Source organism: Myotis lucifugus, unplaced genomic scaffold, assembly GCF_000147115.1.
Source record: "Myotis lucifugus unplaced genomic scaffold, Myoluc2.0 scaffold_669, whole genome shotgun sequence".
Lineage (NCBI taxonomy): Eukaryota > Metazoa > Chordata > Mammalia > Chiroptera > Vespertilionidae > Myotis > Myotis lucifugus.
The window spans coordinates 309040-318747 of record NW_005871717.1 but is presented as its reverse complement, the minus strand read 5'-3'; positions in this window follow the sequence as shown (position 1 = coordinate 318747).

Here is a 9708-nt window from a genome sequence, read left to right as displayed (position 1 = left end):
AACTATAACTGAAAATGCATGCTCGACTACCTGTTAAAGGAAAGAGGTTTATTCAGGTGCCATGACCTGGGAGAATATGTGTCTCTAAGACCATCCCCAGTTCCTGCTCAATCTTGTGGTTCTTTTTTTTTTTTTTTTTTTTTTTTTTTTTTTTTTTTTTTTTGGTTAATATATTTTATTGATTTTTTGCAAAAGGCAGCTGGGGCCCCAACCCAGGCCCTCCAGGACTTACCAAGGTACATCGATCAGCTGCCTCTTGCACATCTCCTTCTGGGGATGTGCCCGCAACCCAGGTACATGCCCTTGACCGGAATCGAACCTGGGACCTTTCAGTCCGCAGGCCGACGCTCTAGCCACTGAGCCAAACCGGTTTCGGCAATCTTGTGGTTCTTATAGGGATAGGGAGGAGAGGGAGGTTTTTTCTATATAATTATCATGCTAGCTTTTGGCAGTTGGGCCCTGTCATTCATCTTTCTAGCTTTTGGCATGCTCAGTATAAAAGCCTCCCCCTGTGCCATTTTGGCCTAAGCCTGTGCTCCCTGACCGTCTATGTTAACAAAGCCATATAATACCTCATGTATGTGTGTGTCCACAATTTGAAATTGAATTAGGGATAAATTCCTAGAAACTAGGTAATTTTTAAAAATGTATTTTTTGATTTTAGAAAGAGAGAAAGAGAGAGTGAAACATCGATTTGTTGTTCTACTCATTTATGCATTCATTGGTTGATTCTTGCATGTGTCTTGACTAGGGATCAAACCTGGAACCTTGGCCTATCTGCCATATTGGGACAATGTTATAACCAACTGAACTAACTGGGCAGGGCTAGGTCAGTTTTTGTTTTTTTTTAAGGCAATTATTAACTAAAAAGTAAACAATATTTTCCAGAAAAGGAAAAATAATTATAGTTGAGTGTATAGCTAAGATAAAGCTTAAGGAATAGCATTTACTAACTATTGCTCAAATGAAATTATAGTATGACTCTGTGAGTAAGGTTGGGGTTAGGTGAGTTTTTTTGATAGTGGAGGTAGGGTTGTTAGAGTTCAATTCTTATCTTCCTTAGTAGGAAGTCAATAGGGAATTCCTAAAACTTGAAAGACAAAAACAAAAAGACAATATAAGCATCCTATTTAGACATATGAAGATAAATCATATGTCTAACCAGAAGAATCAGCTAAAAGTTGGAAGTGGATATCTGGGGTGCAAGTTGGCAGGTATACTGCTAATTTTGATAACAAGCTTTGTAGAATTGATATTATACAGAGGTACAACTTTGATAAAATTATCAAATTAAGAATGTAAAATAGGGGAGATTAAAAATGGTGGCTTGCTCCCAGGACCAAACTGGAATTACAACTAAAATACAGAAAAAGTTCCTGAATAATCAATGGAAGACTCACTGGAGAGAACCCTGATAACCGAAGATTGAAAGTGGAGACTGCATAGGGGCGGAAGCATGAAAAGTCTGGCCTGGCTCTCACAGACAGTTCTGGAGAGATATCTCAGCTGTGTGGGGGGTTGCCACTGAGAACTCTGGGCAACCTAGAGTTAGACCCCAGCAGAGAGCACCAGAACTGAGAAGGGTACTCACACAACATCTGACTGTGAAAAGCAGCAGGTATGCTGTCTACCAGTGAGAGAAGGCTGGCAATAAAGACACCCTCTTAAAAGGCCCACACACAAAATTCCCTGGCAGAGGGAGGGCAGAGTGGACTGGAGCTGTGTGAGCAGAAGCCAAGATCCGGGACTCGGGTTAGAACTTAGAAGGAAGACACCCTGGTTTCCTGTGCTGAGTTATAACCCTCACAATGCAGAGGTTATCTTTCTCACACAGGCAATTGCTATCTAGGCCAGCGGTTTGAGAACCTGTGGGTCGCGACCCCTTTGGTGGTCGAACGATCCTTTCACAGGGGTCACCTAAGACCATCCTGCATATCAGATATTTACATTACAATTCATAAAAGTAGCAACATTACAGTTATGAAGTAGCAACAAAAATAATTTTATGGTTGGGTCATAACATGAGGAACTGTATGTAAAGGGCTAGAAGGTTGAGAACCACTGATCTAGGCAGTTTTGTCTGGGAGAAGACAGTTGACCCATGTTGGGGCAAGGCTTAACCCTATATTGGCTCCCCACAGACCCACCCTATTGAAAAAAACCTTGCCTCATGGTCTGGAATTTCTGAGGCCCATTAAAAGACTGAGAATGCTCTGGCCGGCATGGCTCAGTGGGTAGAGCGTCAGCCTGCGGACTGAAGGGTCCCAGGTTCGATTCCGGCCAAGGGCACATACCTGGGTTGCGGGCTCGATCCCCAGTGGGGGGCGTGCAGGAGGCAGCCGATCAATGATTCTCTGTCATCATTGATGTTTCTATCTCTCTCTCCTCCCTTCCTCTCTGAAATCAATAAAGAAATATATATTTAAAAAAAAAAGACTGAGAATAACAATTAGCCTGCAGGCAGAAGCAATTGCCCCATCCTATTGAAAAAAACTCTCACCACACCTGTGGATGATTGCCTGATGGCAATTCAAGATGGAATCCTATCAGTCTGTAGGCAGAGTTGGTCTTTGGAGGCTTTATGTCTTTGCCTGATCTAATTAGTCAGAAACAGCATGTGACACTGTCCTGCCCTAAAGATTGAGAGGCATAGCAGATCTACCTAATACACAGTTACAAACCTAAAGAGGCAGCCAAAATGAGGAGACAAAAAAACAACGCCAAATGAAAGAACAAGAGAATTCTCCAGAAGAAGAGATAAATGAAATGGAAATAAGAAACTTATCTGATATAAAGTTCAGAATAATGATGGTAAAAACACTCAACAGTGAAAAGATGTAAGATAGCAACAGAAGCAGTAGTCACATTGTACAATCAAGCAGTAGGAGGGGGAGACAAGCAAAGATGAATTCCTGGAAAAAGGTGAAGGAGAATCGAAGATAGCGGCATAGGTAAACACCGGAGACTGCTGCCGCAAACAACCACTTCAAAAATACAACTAAAAGACGGAACGGACATCAACCAGAACCACAGGAAGGCTGGCTGAGGAGAGACTCTTCAACTAGAAGCAAAGACAACAGCATTACCAGGCTCAGAGGAGGCGCAGTGTGGAAAATTTAAAGGTACGGAGGTGCGCGCGCAAAGCGGGCTGGTGGCTGAGGGCACGGTTGTCGTTTTCAATCAGGAGGGAGTCTCAGACTCTGAGCTCCAGATCCGGGCGAGTCTCTAGGGACCCAGACTCAAATGGGAGAAGCGGGACTGTCTGGCTACGGTCCCTCTGAGGTTTGCAGCGGTTGCTGGGACAGAGAGGCAGAGCCCCTGGGGACGGACTAAGAGCAGCCATAACTGCTCCCTCCGCCCGCCCTGTTGAGCCCACCCCGCCCAAGCCCTGTGCAGAGCCATTTGCCGGATCGCCTCAGGCAAAGGCTAGATTAGCACCTCCCCAGAGGACAGAAGTTTTCCACACAGCTGATTCTCACAGCCAGTCGGCCTGGTGGTCAAATCCCTCTAGTATTAACTACAACAATTAAGGCTTAACTAGAACAAGACTGCGCACAAAGACCACAAGGGGGTGCACCAAGAAAGCATAAAAGATGCGGAGACAAAAAAAAACATGACAGAAATGGAGGACATGGAGCTAAAAAATGCAATTTTGAGGGCTTGCAATAAACTTGAGCAGAGCCTCACGAAAACTAATGAGACCCTCGATGCTATGATAAAGAACCAACTAGAAATTAAGCATACACGGACTGAAATAAAGAATATTATACCCAATAGCAGACCAGAGGAGCACAAGAATCAAGCCAAAGAATTGAAATGCGAAGAAGCAAAAAACAACCAACTGGAAAAGCAAAATGAAAAAAGAATCCGAAAGTGTGAAGATAGTGTAAGGAGCCTCTGGGACAGCTTCAAGCGCACTAATATCAGAATTATAGGAGTGCCAGAAGATGAGAGACAGCAAGATATTGAAAACCTATTTCAAGAAATAATGGCAGAAAACTTCCCCCACCTGGTGAAAGAAATGGACTTACAGGTTCAAGAAGCGCAGAGAACCCCAAACAAAAGGAATCCAAAGAGGACCACACCAAGACACATCATCATTAAAATGCCAAGAGCAAAAGACAAAGAGAGAATCTTAAAAGCAGCAAGAGAAAGAGACTCAATTACCTACAAGGGAATACCCATACGACTCTCAGCTGATTTCTCAACAGAAACTTTGCAGGCCAGAAGGGAATGGCAAGAAATATTCAAAGTGCTGAATACCAAGAACCTACAACCAAGATTACTTTATCCAGCAAAGCTATCATTCAGAATTGAAGGTCAGATAAAGAGCTTCACAGATAAGGAAAAGCTAAAGGAGTTCATCACCACTAAACCAGTATTATACGAAATACTGAAAGGTATCCTTTAAGAAGAGGAAGAAGCCGAAACCGGTTTGGCTCAGTGGATAGAGCGTCGGCCTTCGGACCGAAAGGTCTCAGGTTCGATTCCGGTCAAGGGCATGTACCTGGGTTGCGGGCACATCCCCAGTGGGAGATGTGCAGGAGGCAGCTGATGGATGTTTCTCTCTCATCGATGTTTCTAACTCTCTATCTCTCTCCCTTCCTCTCTGTAAAAAATCAATAAAATATATTTAAAAAAAAAAAGAAGAGGAAGAAGAAAAAGGTAAAGATACAAATTGTGAACAACAAACATGCATCTATCAACAAGTGAATCTAAGAATCAAGTGAATAAATAATCTGATGTACAGAATGAACTGGTGATTATAATGAATCAGGGACATAGAAAGGGAATGGACTGACTATTCTTGGGGGGGAAAGGGGAATGGGAGATGCGGGAAGAGACTGGACAAAAATCGTGCACCTATGGATGAGGACAGTGGGTGGGGAGTGAGGGCGGAGGGTGGGGCGGGAACTGGAAGGAGGGGAGTTATGGGGGGGGGGGGGGGGGGAAAGAGGAACAAATGTAATCTGAACAATAAAGATTTTGTTATGCCCAGATTTCAAGATTTCCAAGAAACCACATCAGGGAGCCAGCCAATCCGATGCCAAAGCATAAGAATCTGTATTTCAAGCTAGCTTGAGCTCCCCATCCACCAGACTCGCCGACACAATGGCAGGCCAAGTGGCTGAGAGAGGGAAACCCCGCGTAGAGACGGGCTTTATAGGGGGGGGTTGGAGTAAGGGGAGGAGAAAGGATGTAGCCCTTACCCTGAGGCAAGATGGAGGGCGTAGCCCTCGCCCTTTCATTCCCCCCTTTGTCTTGGAACTTCCGGCTCAATCATGAGACGGACTGCATTTCTATTCCACCGTTGCTAGAGGCCCGAACTGGGTACACAGAACTATCAACTGAACTGTTTAACAAATGGTCCGGTGGAAGGGGAAGAAATCATTTTAGCTTTAATAACTTCTATTGAAATAGGATTTTTCTTCTTAAAATTCCTCCATGGCTATTAAAAAGCCAAATCAAGATTAATTTATCTACTGTCCTGATGTTTGCATAAACACAACAAGAATGGTAACTGACTACCTTTGCTGGAATCTCATGATTGAATCTTAATGTGCCCCATAGGGCCAGGAAGCCACGCCACCCAGCTGCCATCAGGCCTGCCTGCAGTATCTGCTAAGTTAGGTGAATCCCTCACCTGTAGCAACTCCACCTGAGCCCACGCTCTAGGCTTTAAGCCCATCTCATTAGCCCTCCTACTTGTTGCGGCCCAGAGTGTGTGGGGGTTCCGCAGGAATGCAGAGGCATCCCTACTGCTCCCCTTCTACTCTTACCAACCGCCAATGATGGTAGGGCATGGGCCTGACGCTCCAGCACCAGCCATCTTCAGGGCTTCCAAGCAGGATACCAGGCTTTCTTCGTGGCATTTTTACTGGCTTCAAGTCTTTAGAGCTCAGATAGGGCTCTTTAAAACATGATACTCCAGTCAAAGTTTTCCGTTAATAAAACCACTATTAGGAACTGGTCTTATTGAATCTATGCAAAGAAATGTATTGCCATGACTTATTTAGCGTTGCCAAATTTTGGAGGAATTACACAAGAAGAAAAATATACTGATCTACTCTAAGATTTTCTGACTTTTCTTGCCAATTCCTTTTGATAAAACAGTAATTGTTGGCATTAAATTTTCTTTCTATGCATAACCATGCCTCAGACCTTCTATTTTAAACAGGCCTTTTCCAGCTTACTACCCCTGACATGGGCATGGTCACAAAGGCCTGCAAGACAGTATTACAGGCTGCCAACTGTTAGCTGTCTCTCAACAGAGACCAAAACCTGATGGGCACTGTTCCTGCCCATTTGGACACCTGTCCTCTTGGCAGCTAGCTATTCTTTACTTTTGGGGGTCACCCCATATAGTTCCCTTCCAGGACAGCCAGCACACATTCAAACCTGCAAGAGAATTAAAGGTTAATATAACATATCAATACAATGAAACATGATATTGGCATCATGGCTGCTTCAGGCAGCCACATTCTACTAAAGTCTATTTTTGGCCTTCCTATAAATTGTCCTTGTCTCTTTGGAGCCATGTTCATGAAGATGCAGGCATCATCTGAGTCGCGAGCAATGTTACCAGCATCAGGCAGGTAGCAGGTTGTGTTGATCTCGATCGACACTTCATTTGGTGACGAAGTCTTTCCAGATCATGGATGGGTCCGCTGACCGGACGTGGGTGTGATGGACCCAGGTCGCACGTGCAGGGCTGCCAGGGCCTCGTCTATGGCAGACAGGTAGTCAGGCAGCAGGTCCAGGAGACAGGTGGCCAGAAACACACCCCCGGCAAAGCAGCTTACCAGGCTCAGGACTTTCTGGCGGAAGGCTGAGGCTTCGGGGCTGGCTCCCGGTCGGCGTAGCACACAGATGGGCACCAGACTGCAGATGAGCGTGAGCACCAGCAGGAGCACCAGGGTCCCCAACTTCACCTCCAGGCCCACAGGCAGTGGGGGAGCCGAGGCTACTGCCTCTGGGCACCACACCAGGAGCTCTGGTTCTCCCCAGGGCCCCATGGTGGCCGGCTGCTCCAGTGACTCTCAGACCTCGCGAGGGTCTCACTCCATGGCCCCCACCAGGTTCCATGGTTTGTTTCTACCAGTTCCCTTTGTGGCAGAGCAGCAACCAGGCCTCTTTCAAGGGAGTGTGCTAGGAGGGAGTATCAGCCCCTCCTTTGCTAGCAGTAATAGGTACCAAACCCTTTCAGTACATTAGACCAGCTTCATTCCCGCCTATCTTTACAGATTTCAAGGCCCATTGTCTTCCTTAATCAGTACTGGCCTGTATTATCTAATTCAGCACAGGCAGGGGGAAGGGCCCATTAAATCTTTGCCTTGAGGAACTGTGAGCCCCATCCTTAAAGGTCCCAATCAGACTAGAAAAGCCATAAATACCTTTTAAATTTACCCTAGAATTTCAAAATCTCAACCCAGCATAGAATATCACATAGCAAATCAAAGTTCCCAGCAAACAAACAGATAGAGATGTTTACTAGTTAGGCGGGCCGATTCCACCTCTGGCAGAGAGCAAGCGCCCTTGGGGAAAGATCCCAGCGGCCGCTCAGGGTGCTTTGCTATCGATCAGAGCACTCAGCCTTAAGAAATCAAGCGTGTGCCTTTTTTCTTTTTTTCACAGACTTTCATATGTATATGAACAAACAATTATACCCAAGTAGATATACAAATATTAAATAAAATATTTACACTTACATTCTTTCAGTGAACAAGTCCTTGACCTATGTCTTACCCAGATAGAAACGGCACTCATCACAAACAAATAAACAAACAAATCCAAAACCAAAACCCAAGAAAACCAAGGCCAGAAGTACCCTCTGACGTTTCAGGGGTACCAAGGAAGGAGAAGTTAGGCTATGTCCAGCCCTTCTCACAATCCACCAGTGACCAGTCCCAGCTCACTGGTCTATCATTTATTCAACATTTTATTTTATTTTATTTTTCATCACACCAAAGCCATGCTTTCCAGTTAGAACTCTTAGCCTTAATTTCTAGGTGTCATGTAAATAATGAACATTTCTCAGATTAGTAATATATTCAAAATTTTTAAGAGACACAGAAATTTCACTAGTTATACATATTTAAGCAATAAGGACAGATCAATTTACAGAAACCAGTTTCTACCTGAAATAATCGTACTTTAGAAATTGGATTACTGCTATCAGTTCCTTTTAAAGACTTTGCCATAACCTTTAATTGTCTTTAGTTTAAGGAAAGCAGGGTTTTCTAGATTTAAGAGATTAGCTTAAAAATAAATCCGCGAAGCAAGCATGCTTGCAGCCCCATAAAACTCCACCTTAAAGCTCCACCCCTGACTAAATCAGAGGGCGGGGCCTTTGCTGTTTCAAGATGGCGGCCCCCAGGGGAGCGGCAACCCATGCGGCCAACATGGCGGCTGCCAAGTCACGCAGCTCAACATTGTGGCTGTCTAAACTGTTCTCTGACAGAAAAGGTGATTTCTTTATTCTCACAATAAACAAGGGAAGAGCAAACCAAAATCCCTAAAAGATAGATGGCCAACATTATATTGTAGACAAACAGAAATTTCATTAACTGTTTATATCTTTTATAATTATCTTAAAGAATATTAATTAAATTTAAACTGGTTTTTGTACTAAAAATTCAGTTGAGATGTTAAAATTAATCCTCTTTTTAATCAGACCAATGAGTACAAAAACAAGTTATACTGGCAGAAAGCTGATTTCAAAGGAGCCACCTTTTGGCCGCTTGACCTTTTCTGGGAAGGTTGGCTAGCAAAAGGTGTAGCCATTGAAATGCAAATTAACATTCCTAAAGATGGCTGCGGGCGGGAACCGGACCACCTGCATGCTAGGGGAAGGGCGTGTCTACCCTGCCCTCCACCAAAAAAGGGTGTAGCTTCAGACTTCCCAACGGTGAGAGAGAAAAAAAGACCTTAAACTTTTAGCTGGCAAGTTAAATATTCAGTCAACCAATAGATTTAATTCTGTTCTTTAGATTTTTCATGAGGCAAATTAGAGTAAACTACTTTTTTTACTTCCAATGGGCTCTGGAAAACCACATTTGAGCCCTGCAAACAGATTCTGGCCTACCTGGTCTTTTCAGATGTAAATTGACCACATTCTTTAAGATTTTGCTGCAGGCAGGAGGAGATGATCTCCCTCCTCCATTAAGAAAAGCTTTTTTAATTAACATAGGACCATCTTTTTTTCCCTTGGAAAAACTGTTATCATGGACTATCAACTTCCTGGTGGTACTTGCCTCAGGGTGGGAAATTTCAAAAGAGCTATTTTAAATCGCCTTGGCAAACCAGCCTGCATTTCTTTGTCAGGTTCTTCTCCGCCACTTTTTAAGGCCAAAACAGTCTCGGGTTTTTATTCTGTACACAGCAAAAGGTCAAGTCCAGTTTAAAACTATGCGCACTCGTTTTTAAACTGGCCCTTTCCCCTTACACATGCACAGAAATCCCGGATGCATTTTAAAACTTTTACATTTAACTTCTGTGATCTAGCTAGGGCGATCTCCATGGGAAGGGCCCAGCTCCCGTCCAGAGTCGCTGCTGCTGCCGCCGCCGCCGCCACCCCCTGGGTGTCCGGCCCGCGGGCCGGACCCGCCTCCGGAGAGCAACGCACCGGCCTCGCCCCACGCGCTCCGCCCGGCTCCGCTCACTCGCCACAGCCGGGGCCGAGCCCGCCCCGCCGGCTGCCTCCAAGCC